Source organism: Peromyscus californicus, unplaced genomic scaffold, assembly GCF_007827085.1.
Source record: "Peromyscus californicus insignis strain IS unplaced genomic scaffold, ASM782708v3 Scaffold_19__1_contigs__length_69161282, whole genome shotgun sequence".
In the NCBI taxonomy this organism is placed as follows: domain Eukaryota; kingdom Metazoa; phylum Chordata; class Mammalia; order Rodentia; family Cricetidae; genus Peromyscus; species Peromyscus californicus.
In genome coordinates, this window is record NW_026294491.1 from 54385557 (window position 1) to 54401166 (window position 15610).

The following is a 15610-nucleotide window of genomic DNA, read 5'->3' on the forward strand; positions in this document are numbered from 1 at the left end:
GTTGACTCAAGGCCACCTTTAAAGAGAAAGAAAGGAACATGGATAGCAAATAACATTGTATGTATGTGTGGATGTACGTACACACACACACAGTCTTGATTTCAGTTATTAGGAATGCATCTGAAGGACTATAAAGCAGAACATTGTGGTGTCTGGAAGTTCTGACTAGAAGCTATGAACATTATCCCCACGAAGGACTGTTCTAATACTGCTTCTGGGTCTTCCTGATGGCCCGCTGTCTCTCAACGACTGGTGTTCAGTGGATTGTTTTTCTTCCCTAAACAAGGAGCCCGAATGGCCTGTGCTTTGCTCTCTCTATTGTGCAGAAATCGACTGGACAAGGTGTGGGAAAGGCGTGTGGGTGTTGAATACAAAGAGGCAGCAGGTCCACGTGCGGTTAGTGGAAGAGAGAGGCTGTCTCCACACCCTGCATGGGATGGAACGAAATTGGGTTTTGTCCAAAATTAAAAAGCCGGACCTGCGGGTCCTTCAAGGAGAAAAGGATTTCCTGCAAAGGAGACATCTGGATTCTCTCCTTGCTTCTGCTGCCACTGTTTTTAGCCACTCTTCTCTAGATTCCCATGTCTTTGCCGCCACTGTCAAATCCTGCCTTTTTGCAGTGAATAGTTTGAGGAAGAGGGACGTTTATGATTTCCCAAGCTGATACAGTTATCTCATTTTCATAGGGTTTAAAGGTCCCTCTAGTTCTTCAAGAAATTTTAATAAGCATATAGAAACAGCCAGCTGGCTAATCCTGAGAATATCCCTTCTCCCTGTGCATGTCACAGAAAGATCCTGTGGTCAGGAAATATAAAGCTTTCCATGCGCTGACCAGTTAGGATTATAGCCTCATATGGCCGAGTTTTCTCCTGCTGTCCTTTTTTCTTTTTTTTTTTTTTTTTGGTGTTAGCAATATCCAGCCATCCCTCTTAGGGGTGTTGAAGTCACCTTTACCCATCTCACCAGGGAGAACTCCAAGACTGGCTGTACTAATGAGGGAATCTGGAATTGAGACATTACATGCAAATCCATCAGTGTGATTAAACTGAACACCCACACTATGTGTGCTTGGTAGTTTCAAAGAGCCTGGCTGCTAAAATGACTTCATATTTTTATGCCTTTTGGCACCCTCATAAAACGACTGAAGGAAACAGAATTTCTCTTTCACGGCTGCAGACGAACTAAAGCAAATCTGTGTTGAGCAGCTATAAACTAATTTGAAGCATCTTAGGTTCACTGGTAAATCAACAGCTCTATAGAATATTTGTGAACATATAAAATATAGATTAATAAAATTGTGTACATGTGAAAAGGCAGATATAGGAAACAAAAACCAATTTAGTTGCAAATAAAGTAAAAGCTCACTAATTCCGACTCACTTAGACAAGAACTTCTGATCTTCCAAAGGTGTGGCTATAGTCTGGCTTTTTATACCATTGGAGAAGACTTGCTGAACAAGTTACCAGTGTAAATGAAGAGAACAAGAAAAGGATGTAAACTTTAAGAAAACACATCACTTCTCATGCCCTCACACTTGAGAAGCACCCCATCATACACAGATATCTGAGGGTATACTTACAGAGTATTTTCATGTACAGATACTCTAAGAAACTCAAGTAGGGGTCCTTAGTTATTGAAATGCACTTTATACTTTGTACTTTAAAAAGGAAAGTTGCATCTTTTTCTAATACTCTGAAGTTTCATTTCTTCACAAATGAATGCATGTCTTTGTGTAGATAATACAGATTAATAAGATATTGAAATGTATATCATGCTACCATGTGTTAACATGTTCATCCTATGTTTGATATTCAAGGACTTTGAAAAAGCAATTTGTACATTTTTTAGTGATATGTTTAGACATGTATTTACATCCAAAATATAAGTGCAGCAGCTTTGGACAGATTGTGGTAGCCCATGCCTTTAATCCCAGTTCTAGGGAGGCAGAGGCAAGTGGGTCTCTGAGCTCAAGGCTTGCCTGGTCTACAGAGCAAGTTCCAGGACAGCTAGGGCTACATAGAGAAACCCTTTCTTAAAAATACAATAACAGGCTGGAGAGATGGCTCAGAGGTTAAGAGCACTGACTGCTCTTCCAGACGTCCCGAGTTCAATTCCCAGCAACCACATGGTGGCTCACAACCATCTGTAATGAGATCTGGTGCCCTCTTCTGGTGGGCAGGGGTACATGCAAACAGAACACTATACATAATAAATAAATACATCTAAAAAAATACAACAACAACAAATAATAATAGGAAGAAGAGGAGGAGGAGGAGAAAGAAGAAGAAGGAAGAAGGAGAAGAAGAAGAAGAAGAAGAAGAAGAAGAAGAAGAAGAAGAAGAAGAAGAAGAAGAAGAAGAAGAAGAAGGTGGTCATCTTAGAATTAAAAAAAAAAAAAGCTCTGCCACTACTTCACAAGTTGAAACAGGCTCAACCTTCGGATTTCCCCATCTATAAAATCAAGAGGGATACATTTATACTCGTCTGGCATGTCATATTTGTGGTAAAAAATTAAAACCAGTTGATTTTGTAGGCTAATAAATGTTCTTTATTTTTTTAAGTGGAATTCCAATGCATTAGAATTATTTTCTCTTTGACTGATAATTATCCTTGGGAAGGAAATGTTGATGAAGCGTATCCAGGTACACATTTCAAGTTCATTATTAACTGAAAAAACGTACTGTGTCCTAGGAAACTAGAGTAAGTGAAACTGAAGAAACCTGTAAACACGTGTTCATTCTATTTACCATCTAGAGCACTGAGCTAGAAACGAAAACAATAACATATGCTAGAAATGTATAGACATATTATAGATTTCAGTGCTTTTGAGCTTTTATTTTTTAGCCACTAAGTAAAGTTTAAATAAAAATTTCACATCATGGCAGTGGCACATTCCTTTAATACCAGCACTCTGGAGGCAGAGGCTCCAGAGGCAGTTTTCTGTGAATTTGAGGACAGTCTGGTCTACATAGAGAGTTCCAGGGTAGCCAACATGATGGTGAGGCCCTATATCAACAACAACAACAAAATTCATCAAAGTTCAAGGTTTAGGAAACACGGAATATCAAAATGCCCAAACTACACCTACAAACCCAGAAGACAGTTACAATCTAGCATGGTGGCAGAAAGATTGGAGGCACTCAATAGGAGTTCTATTTTGATGCCTTTTGTTTGTTTGTTTGTTTTGTTTTGTTTTTTGTTTTCCGAGACAGAGTTTCTCTGTGTACCTTTGGTGCCTTTCCTGGAACTCACTCTGTAGACCAGGCTGGCCTTGAACTCGCAGAGATCCACCTGCCTCTGCCTCCCCAGTGCTGGGATTGAAGGCGTGATGCCTTTTCTTGGACTATCAGATAATCCTGACTAAAACTGCAAATACCGAGCCAGGTGGTGGTGGTGTGGTAGTGGTTGCACGATGGTTGTAATGGTGGTGGTGCACGCCATTAATCCCAGCACTAAGGGGGTAGAGGCAGGATAGTGAGAGGTTAGCATGGTCTACAGAGCTAGTTCCAGGACACCAGGGATACACAGAGAAACCTTCTCAAGAAAGCAAAAAAGAAAGGAAGGAAGGAAGGAAGGAAGGAAGGAAGGAAGGAAGGAAGGAAGGACTGCAAATACTGGATAGTAAAATACTTGTTTAGTAGTGTATGTCTCTGTTCCAGACTTTAGTGACTTCAAGAAATTGTAACAGATCAACTCTATTAAATAAACAAGTAATGTATCTATGCTATCTATTATATAAACTAAGACATAATCTTTGTAATTCAAGTTTATAATGTGAAATGGTCATAGAGACAAACTTGTGTAGAATTCTAGAAACAGTGGGGTACATGGGTGTTAGAGAATAAAAGACTCTCAGAACGTAGTGTTATTTTTGCTGTCTTAGTTGTTGAGGGGAATCACCTGGGAATTTTTTGAAGCAGTACTTGGGTCTCAGATCAATTAAGTCACAGGACAGGACCTGAACATTAGTATTTTTCAAAAGTCTCCCTAGGGGATTCTAATGTGTAGACAATGTTCAGATGCTATAGGCAGAAAAGTTAAATAAATAACAACACCAGGAGGTAAAGAAGCTAGAAAAGAAATTTTTCTCAGATGAAACGATATTTACACAGAATCTATTTGCCCTTTGGAATCACTGAGACCTGAAAAGGTGCTCTTTTTTTTTTTTTCCTGCCAAGTTTTCCAAAGAGTGTCCCTTCTCCAAAGACTATGAGAAGCGGCTCTTTCCAACCTTGGAAGCTCTAAATTCCAAGTGGCAATCAAGACTCTTAGGAGTCTAGATCAGACTGCACTTGGGGAAAAGATCGCATAGCTCAATCTGAAGCAAGCCTGAAAGGAAAGGAAGTCTTGGGCTTTGTGGTTCTCACGCGAATGAGCTGCAGGACGCTAGCTAATCTTCTGCAACTTGGGAATCCTTCTCATAGTCATACCCAGGAGTGCGGAGTATCAGGAGGGCTCATATGATCCGAGAACTCAAGGTTGAAGTTTCTATCATATTCACAGTGTTATCATATCCTTACTTTTATTTGTAATAATAACTAAATAATAAAAATAAATTAAATAACCTATCACATTCGGGAGGGCAGCAGTAGCATTTTCATCTTATTATCCTGACCCTTCCAATCTCCACCAGGATGGAGAAATAGTTTTCATCCTCTTCTTCATAACACCCAAAATTGTGATGTTGATACTCTTGCTTTTTATTCTACAACAATGATTTTTGAGGTCAGCATTTTTAAAGTTTCATCATTTAAAAGTACTGAAATATGTGTAAAAGAATGACACATCTATCTAAAATATAATCCAAGCCTAAGGTCTGCTGTAGAGGAAGGAACTGTTCAGAACCAGTGACAGTTAACACTGAATGTCAGTTAGACAGGATGTCGAATCAACTACGAGAGGAGTATCTGGGCATATCTCTAAGGGAATACCTGGGTTAATGATGTGGGAAGACCACATTAGTAGAGGGCTGAGGTCCTAACTAGATAAAAAGAAGAAAGCAAAATAAGTATTCACATCCCGACTGTGAATGCAATGTGACCAGCTGCCTTGAGTTCCCGTCACTATGAGGTCCCCATCACGATGGAACTGAGTCACACCCTTCCTATCTTAAGTTATTTTTGTCAGTATTTTACACATCAAGGATACAAATAACTAATACAGAACCAAACTCTAATTGCAGTTCTGCCAGTGCAGTGGGTAGCTGTTCCAACTTTGACCTGGAAGTACTACCCCCATTGAGGCTTCGGTAACTGTCACGCCTACAAGGCGGGGCTGAGACAGGAGCCCTTAAGACCTGAGATCCGGATGTGGCAGCTTTCTTGGTTCCTGGATTCTGGACGCTGGAGGTAGATTGAGCAGAGTTTTCCAGAAAACACCGCTGGACTGCACTACACCTTTTCCAGACCCTGTAAACTGTCCCTTTACTTGTAAGTTACCCCACAAAATAAACCTCCCTTTTAACTACGTGAAGTTGCCTTAATACTTCCACCAATATGCCAGGAGTAATGTGCATCCTTTCCCCACGTATATGTAAAACTAAGATGTCAGGCTGGCCTGTTGGTGGTGGCACATGCCTTTAATCCAAGCGCTCTGGCAGATCTTTTGAGTTCAAGGTCAGCCTGGCCTACAAAGGGAATTCCAGGACAGCCAGGGTTACACAGAGAAACCATGTCTCAAAAAAAACAAAAAAAAAACAAAAACAAAACAAAAAGGTCAGACCAGTTAATATTAAGTAAATGCTTTCCACAGTAATCTTAAAGCCAAAATGTTAACAATAGTTCCAGATGCATTCAAAGCAAATAAGTGAACACCCTAGGCTAAGAAGTTGAGCATCTCCTTAGCATTTCCAAACTTTTGTTTATAAATACCAACATTTATCTTCACTTCAAATGGGGCTAGGTGCTAAAGTTCATGTGTGTGTCCTGCTGGGTTTGATTATCACCACAAAAAAAATAGTAAATAAAAGGTATTTGAAGTTTGATCTGACTGCACTTCCCCTTTAGAAGGGCCTTTTATGTATCAATCTAACTTACCTTAGAAGTGACACCATTAACCTAGATACATTATGCTGAATCCTGGAAGATTACCGATACTTGACTTTGGACTTATTAGTCCCCAGAAACTTTCTCCTACACTGCTATGGCTCATCTGAAAAATAAGAAAATAGTTACAGTTCATGTGTATTATTCTTCTTCCTGGATAAACTACATGTATATAAAAAGAACATGCTGCTAGGCAGTGGAAGACCAAATAAAAGACATTGCTTACATTGCTGTTTTAGATTCAATTCTATACTCAAGTTTAATCAGTGGATTTAAAAAGACACCCAGATGAACGAGGAAAGTTCAACCTTAAAGACCACATAATTTCGAACTCCCCCTGAATGTGCCTCACAAGCATATTCAACCACACATCTACAGGTTAGCCAAAGTCCAAGGGGATTCCGGCCCACACTTAACCTATGTAAACTCAGAAAAGGTACCACTGGGGGACTGTACACAGCTTCCTCCTTCCATGTATTTTCCCATAAGCCCTTCTCGAAGATTAATGAGATTTCAACAATTATCTCTGTCTTCCTAAGTCCTTGTTATGTTCTTGGTATGATCAGATACCTTTGGCCCCAAAGAATTTCCAGGAAATTGAAAAGCAATATATAGCTTTTGATTGGCGTTGTGAATTATTTTATTAAGCCAACCCAGGATATGGATGATGGCAGGTCCAAAAGAGAGTTAAAAATCATCCTCATCTTCCCCACAGCTGAAAGGGGCCACAGAGGACCTAACTGATTATAAGGTTAGAAATTATGTTTTCAAGTTCCCATCTGGAGGCATGTTTGTTTCTTGCTGTGAAGTTTGTTCCTGAGTTCTTCAATGGCCTGTTTTGAAAGGGTGCCATTGAAACAAATGCCTCCGTCTTAAGGACTTAAAAAAAAAATAATTGAAAACAATGTAGGGCTATAAATGTCTGTGCCCACAGCCAAGATAAAAAATGCAAAGTCTGGGCCACCTTGCCTTTAATTTTCTAACTGCTGTTTTGTAAGGCTGTGTCATGCTTCTCAGTTCAAACACGCTTTGGCTCTTTATTATTCATGGGCCTTTTTCTCAGTCAGTGGTGTTGAATAATAAAACAGCCCAGGATCAAATGGGCCAATTCTCCACGCCTGACACCAACTGCTACTGTTCACTGGGCTCTGCCAAGCGTTGCCTCTGATAATGAGTGGGATTTGGTTAAACAGTAAATTAATGAATAATGAAATATCCAGGTTGATCAGTTAGAGAGCACGCTTGCTTTGCCCTGGGCTAAACGCTTGGGGCAGAAATTACTCTCAAACGGCACTTGCCTGGCTGCTGGTCTGGATAACTATTTTACAGCCTATTGCTTGACAGAATGCTGGGGAGGGGGTAGTCAATGGGGAAGAGGAAAGGAAGGACAGAGTTATTAACGGGGATGGGGGAAGGAAGAGGAAGAATAACCTAGTTATCACCTTGTAGGCTTCTAAACTTCGTGTGTAAGAACAAAGTCACAAATATGATCTGGGGAAGCCAGCAGTCCAAAATTCCCAACACATGTTTAACATCAAGAGGAAATGATGAGTGAAAACAGCCTTCTTTGTGTGCTTATGCACATATGTGATTAGAAGTAGAACCATTCAACTATTCAACTGCAAATTCTTGTTTTTGTGTACACACTAGAGTGCTGACTCCCAGAGCAGCCATCCAGGATCCAGGTGACAGGAAAACTCAGTGCTCAAAAGGTACCACAATGCTCTGCTTCTTGGACACACCCACTTCACAAATTAAGTTGGCTTTTCTAAATCTCCTTCATTAGGAAAGATGTCTCATTGCAACTGAGAGTCTAGAGATTTATAAAGACAGAGATAAGTCTCAACTGCACCCGTGAGTTTTGAACTATTAAGCAGTGGCGTGCTTGTCCAATGAAGCAGCTTGGCTCCATGAAGATCAGACTTGTGCCCTTTACAAGAAACAAGCTTTGAATCATCAAAAGATCACAGCTGAGTCCCATAAGGACAACATGTACTAAGAAAATGTAGGGCTTTTTCACTCTCAACATTTGTTTTGGACATAAATTTCTCTAATTGGTTATCTCTGGAATATCTTGTTCTTTCAGATCTCTGACCCTTTTCAGTTGGTCAAGATTAGTGGACTTTTTAGTTTTACATACTGAAGAGTTAAATACATTTCAATAAATCCATTAGCATGTAGTGGATGCTTATATATATTGTCCAGGTAGTTAGCATTGGTTTGGCTTGGGTTTGTGTTGACAGAGAAGAAAGAGATGTGTATATCACAAAGTTGTTGAGAAAGTGAGAACATCTTAGAATGTTGATTGAGCAGCCCTCACAATCAGAAGTTGGAAGAACCAACCAGGAAAGGGGTAGATGTTGTCTTCCTTCCCTGGTGTAAAAGTGACAAATAAATGCTGTTTAAAATAAATAAATAATCCACCAACTAATAAAAACAAGGAAAGGAGCAGGGTTGTAGTTTCAACACATAACCCCCTTCATTCCATTCCTGGGGCTGTGAAGGGGAAGGCTCAGTGGGTGATACTCCTCTAGATTCAGACTGCAAAGCAGTGGCATCCACAGGCATTTAACCTCTGCACCAGCACCCAACCCCCTTCCAAGAAAAAATAATATGCTTTAATTGTCTTTATTACTTTCAGACACTGGCCACTGAACACAGATGTTCAGTATTGAGAATTCAAGGAAGGTCACAAGGTCACAAGGACCCTGATCAGTTTGATCCTTCTTTGGATCATGTAGCCCCATTGTCTTGACTGGCCCCTATCATTGAAAATGAAAAGAATATTTAGATAGACCAGAAAAGCCCATGATTCACCCAGTGGGCCCATTTTTGTTGGATGGGCTCATGCCTGTGGCTCCTTACCCTGCATCCCTAAGAATAGTAAAAGTATAGGGGGGAGGGGGGACTACCAGCAAAGTCAGTCTTGTATCTGCTTCAGACCATCAAAGTTCCCTGTCTTTAGGAATCCGTAGCCACAAGAATTCTATCCAGAAAGGAAGAGAGTTAAAGTATAAGAAATGTAAACACGAAGTAGGCAGAGGCAGGTGGATCCCTCTGAGTTCCAAGCCAGCCTGGTCTACAGAGTGAGTTTCAGGACAGTCAAGGCTAAACAGAGAAAAACCTGGTCTCAAAAACTCAAAAAGAATAAATAAAAAAAGAGGAAAGGATTGAAGGGAGGGAGGGAGGAAGGGAGGGAGGGAGGAAGGAAGGAAAAAAATTTAAAAGACAAAACAAAAACCAGAGCTTAACACATGGCACTGTCAGGACAAAGAAAACTCACTTGGGTAAATACTGCTTTGTTGAGCCCACTCCGTGTTTACTCTGGATCTGCAGTTTCAAGACTGAGCTCATGTGCAGCAGGCAGTTGCAGCCGAAAACAGCCTGCCCTCCAAGGCATGTCTCTCATCTGGTCACCTGGCACAACCATTTATCAGGGATAAAGTTTGTACTGAGTCCATTCTAGTCAAAGCTTGATACTCTGGTCTCCAAGAGTGAGCTCAGTCACAAAACGTTTCTGTATTTCTTTGATGAGGATCAGCTAGAGGAGGGTTGGAGTTAGGTTGTTTTTATGCTTGTTTTCTTTGAGATGGCTAGGGTTCTCCCAATCCCGCCCCAGCTCCCAGACACATTACACTTCTACCTGCACACAAAAAAGGGCAATTTGCAAGGTTTTTTAAATCCATTGCTGTATATTCCATTTGCTTAGAAATTCTATTACAGTTTGCATTATGCGCACCTGAATAGCCATCAGCCCTTTCATTCACTGAGGTGGTAATTGAGGGTTAGGATGTCGGATTCTGGGGGGGAGGGGCGGGGGGGGGCTGAACCTCCTGTCTGGCAGGGCCTGATCACACCATCCAGTCTCTGTAGTAGACCCATTGGGGAGCGTTTCCACCCTGGGAGAGTATTAGGATTCTCTCTTCAGTCCCAAAGAACACCCTGTCCCCACATCTCTGTACCCTACTGCTCACATGCCAGCTTGTTTTCGCCCAGATCACTTGGGACATTTGTCTGCTCAAGTGGAAAAAATTTGAAATACCACCACCACCACCACCACCACCACCACCACCACCACCACCACCACCACCACCACCACCACCACCACCACATATTCTACACTTGTACGCCATGGCTCTTTCCCCCTCCTTCTTAATCAACTGGCTAGTGAGCACGACTTAGCTAATGACATCTGACAACCACATCCTTGAAATGTTTCCTAATATCTGAGAGAAGGCGCGCCTGGGACGTTAACTGGTAGGCCTGGGCAAGTCACGCTTTGGTAAGGCCATCAGCCATTATGTGGCTTTTCTAACATTTAAAGAGCATTTTTATGCAGAGGCCTTTCTGGGCAGCAGGTGTGACTGTTCCCTCCCACGACCTCCCCAAGCCTCTCGGTAGAGTGGCTCCAGACTGTGGCTGTAAGCCCTTCGCAGAGAATAAGCAGGAACCAATAGTCTCTGAACAAGTAGGTGATCTGCCTGGGACCAGCGTCAAACGCATTCAAGTTCTGTGACAAAACCACTCCCTCAATCTGTGCAGAAGAAACTTTGCGGGGAAGAAAACAAGGAAAAGAAAGGAAGTAGGGTGCTGCCCACGCTGCAGCAGCTTGCAGCAACGCCAGCGCCTATTGATGCCCAGGGCGCACAGGAGAAACCCTGGCAGAGGGACCCTGCCAGCCTGGCTGTGGCTGCTGGGGATCCGCCCTGGAGCGCTGCGGCGTCCGTGCGAGTGCGCGTGCGCGTGCGTGGGCGTCTGCGCGTGCGCGCTCCTGACACCCTGGCTGACATCCCGGAGTGTACGCAGCTGCCCGCTGTGAGCGCCCAGTGCGCTGGCTCCACGCAGGCTGGGGCGTGCACGCGTGGTGCACGCGCCTGCAGACGCTTCCTGAGACCCGTCACTTCTTCGGTACCGAGTCTCTAAATTGCAGTTCTCAGTGGCGTGCAGGAAACCCGGGGGGGAGCGGGGGGGGGGGGGGGGGGGAAGGCCAATGGGGCTGCACCAACCTGTGACCTTGGGGAGAGCCAGAGAGAGACCCAAACTAGAAAAGTGGACTCCCGAAAGACATTTTGACGGATCTCGTCTTGAGCGAGCCCTTCAGGTTATTTATGAGGCCTGATTTTAAAGTAGTGGCTGCCAAGGACGTGAAAAAAGAGCTCACCCCAAGCTATGAGAGGAAATACAGTCGCAAGAATGCTGTTTATGACGATATAAATCAACGTGAGGCTTGTGATGGGGAATATGGAGAGGGCCAGTTTGGAATAGGAACAAGGAAACAAAGTCACGGAGGAAGAATGAATTTTCCCCCTCCCCGTTCTACCCTCCTCCGAGCCTGCACCTAACGCACTGAGGGATGGAGAGAGGAGAGGGAAGAGAGTACACACACCATTCTGGGTGGGGTCGGCGAGAGTCTTGCCCGAGTTTACAGGGGGATCATTAAAGGGCCAGGAAATACATGTAAATAAACAACTTGGAAGATTTATGGGAAAGACTTCAATTTTATAGGACCGTATTTATAGAGCTCCGCTGGCTCGGTTATAAATAGATTAATGGGAAGCTAAAATTAATGGACTTGTGAGCTGCACGTTTAATTTCTGAGTCTTCAACAAGACAGTCAGCCATTGCCCAAAAAGGCAGCTAGGGAGTCTGGGAGCTGTATGGGCTTTCTGGAAAGAAGAGGACCCACAAGGGCTATCAACTGGCCTGGTGGTTCTACAGAGGGACTCAGCATCAGTTGTTTTCAAATAAAGAAAGGAAAAGCATCTCGAATTTCTAAACTTCTACCTTAAGCTTCTACCTTAATCAGGACCTTAAGCTGGTGGTGGGTTTCCGGGTGGGGATGGAAGTTTTGTGACTGCTCTGATGAGCTCCAGGCAGAGGGGAGAAGCAGTGACTCACTCCACCTCTGGTGCCACTTAAGATTCACTTGCAGTGTCGGTCAAAGTTGTAAGAGCTCTAGCTACAGCTCTTTTCCTTACTTCCTCTATGGTCTTGGACCACAGTGATGGTTTCAGCTTCCAACCGCCCATCCGCCCCTCTCTGCCTCCCTCCCTCCCTCCCTCTCTCCCTCCCTCCCTCCCTTCCTCCCTCCATGTCTTTCTCCCCAGTTATGGCCTCTATAGATCTGGAGTTTTGCTTATAGAGGTCATTGACTTCTTACCAAAAAGTGATTGGAGAATCATGATGGTCCAGAGTTTACCTGTGCGATAATAGATTAGTTGTCTGTTTATCCAGGCAGGGCTGGTGTTCACCTGCTGTAGGAAAACTTGTCATAGGGTATGAAAATTGCCCACAACTCTCTTTATATAAGCCCAGTGCTAGCCAACCCCACCCTCTGTACAGCAAATGAAAAGGAAATTTAGTGTTAACACAACTGACCAGGAGATTAAGGCACAGTCACAAGTTTTTTTTTCCAATCTTTATAGATCACACACACTCATAATGACACTTCCTGTAGCATTCCTGTTTTGTTTTGCTTTGTTCTCATCCTTACTTCTTCCCTCTTCCCTTCTCCTTTTATTTCTTTTTTTAGTCCATTGTTTACAGTTGTAGCCATGAAGACCCTCCTCCCTTTAAATTAATAAATACTACAAGAATTAGAAAGCCTCCCATAGAACAGATTGTACCGTCTATTCTGTTTTTCTCTACAGGGAAATCCAAACGTACAAGACTGGTTCAGAAACTGGAAAACTTAACGAAAGGCACACTATTTATTATTGAAACACCAACTATCTGTTAAACACTCTTATGTAATCTGAGCTCAGGATGTACCATTTCTGGATGTATGCATTGGCTGCTGTTTCTGCTTTTATGGTTAAGTTAGACAATAACAGTGTAGGAAAGGACAGATAAAGCCTGCGATGTCAAAAGAGGCAGTGACTTGTGCAAACTGTAGAATATCTCGAATGACTTTGCTTTCCTGGCCTCCAGGAACATACCCCCCCCCCCCCCCACCTTGGGACAAAATACAGATTGAGATGTTTAGTCGCTGAAGCTTATGGGGCTAAGCCAAAGTCCATTAACCCACGTGAGAAAAGCTGGCTGCTTCCAGGCAGCCTCAGAACCCAAGATAAGAAACAGCCTCCTAAGCCATGTACAACTCCAAGTCTTCGAAGCCAAGCGAGCTTTTTCATCATTTATTTGCAGAAGCCCTTATACTGATAAAGTGAGGAAGGGCTTCCATCCTGAAATTGACCACTCAACCCCTTCAGAGCCCAGGTCTCCAAGTGCAGGAGCCAGCACCCAGTTTTACAGTGTGCATCAGCACCACCTGGGAACATCTAGCCCATTCAGCTTCCCACTGTAGCGTCTTTGGCCTGGACTCACAATCTTTTAGAGACCCAGAGAGTAAATATAACACTCCTTCTCTTTTAAGGGTAAAATAAACAATAAGATGTAGTTAACATGAACTTTTATTACAAATATGATTGGGACTAGTATCCATTTGGAAATTTAAAAGTAAAGCACCTCCTACTGGAAACAAAAGTGTTCATTTTTTCTGATAAGCATAATTTATTGTATTTCTGTTGTAACAAAAACACTGTATGTACTTCAGTGGGGGAGGACAACAGGAAGAAAGCTTTTTGCTCTATCTCTTTTCTGTCTGTAGAATGAAACAATATCCATGTTTAAGAAACTGAAGATGAGAACACAACAAAAACACAACAATCTTTTTATTTATGTAAATCAGATTAACACTGGACAATAAACCAATTTCTACCCAATACCATAACAGCTTGTCTATAAAGAACAGAAAAATTCAGATAGGAGTCTACCTAAGGTCAAGCGGTTTTTCTTTTTAACCACCCATTCACAGAGGTATAGATTCACAGATAAATAATCCCAAACTACTTGTTCATCATATTTACACATTCCCATTAAATTAAGCATAAATAAATATATACAAACTTAACACGGATACCCTCCAGAGTGCTCTCAAGAAGAGGCCGTTGGTATTTCTTGACTGGGTGGTAAAAATAATGTTAGTGAATTAGAGACCAACTCAAAAGGGGAATCAATTTTGACATTTAAAGAAGAAATGGTGTTCACTCCGTTTTTTTTTCCTTAAAAAAATGAATGAATTTCAATACTTCTCTTTTCTTTCACCAATAATTTAATATACTTCAGCAAAAGAGGGAAACGCTGTGGGAGCTCTTGAGGCAGTGTTGAATGGTTTAAGGTCATCATTTCCTTTCCACATAAAGTATTGCAAGGACAGGATATCAAATGACTCAACTCTAACTAGGGATGAGTCTTTTACCCAAGGAAGAAGTATGTAGATGAGTTAGGGGTTTGGGGTTTCCCATTCGACCAAAGTTTTCATAGGGTATGAAATAATTGCTTAAGAGAAAGTGGTTTCCTTGGCCAATGAAAACAAACATGGGATCTTTGAAAGCCTCTTGGGCTCTTTATATGGGGGGGGGTGGAGAAAGCTAGGAGTGAGGAGGTAGAGTAGATGGAAGAAAATGCAAGATACGTCGGGGGTAAGAGAGAGAAGAAAATTATTTCCTAGTTGGGGGTGGAAGTTAACGGTCCCTGGAGATGGAATCCTCACCTGGAAACAAACTCCATGAAACACAGAATGCAAGTAGGAGAAGGCAGGATTCGCTAAGCAGGGCCTGGAAGAATCTCCAGGGAACTCCGCTGCAGGCTTACTCTACCGTCTTTAGCTATTTTGGTTTGGAACCCCAGGACTTAGTAGGGCATAAAACTTACAGAGTGCAGGGGAGAGGAGGGGACTGCAAGTCACCTGTTTGGTTTGAAAACAAAACTCAAAGGGTCTGGTCTTAAACGTTTTCCTTGACTTAAAAGGCAAACTCTTGTGTTAATCCTACTGTTTATTGATTTATAAACCCAAGGAAACCAAATCTTTTAATAACTCAATTATCAGATAAACGTAGCTGACTTGGCTAAGGAAAGCAAGGGGTTGGAGGTCCGGTGTGAAAAAAAGGAAGAAAGGAAAAAGCAGAAACTGAGGACTCACCTCCGGAGGCGGGGTGGGGTTAGTGGGGAGGGCCAGCCGAGTTTATCTAACTGCACCTTCCCGCTCTGCTCACACGGAGAGCTGGGCGCCTAAGAGAGCCTACCTTATTTCATGCCTACACTTCAAGAGAGTGAGGGTAGAGACAATTTCCTTCCTGGCAGAAAGGACACGTGGAAGTTTCAAATTCCATGGACTTTTCCAGGCCACAATGTCTCTGACTGCTAGCGGCCTAAAGGACTTTACAGAGCTCTGGGACCCCTCCCCGCCAGCAGCCAGTGGGGCACCGCCCCTTTACCTACTCGGGAACTGGCCTTTCTCGGTGGCCTTAGCCCTTAGGGTGAGACCGAGAGCAGGAAGGGCCCGTGCGCCTCGCGACCCCAGCAGCTGCTGATTCTATGTCCTCAACACCACTGGGCTCCAGGGGCCCCCATGTTCCCAGGACCTGCACAGTAAGAGCAAGGCGCATCCATCGCGTCTCTCGATGTCACACGCGTGGGGCGCGTTGCCCTGCAAGGAAAGGAGATGATGTTTTTCAGTGTGTTTTCTGCTGGCCTTGTGCAATCAGAATTCAACTAATGCAAGC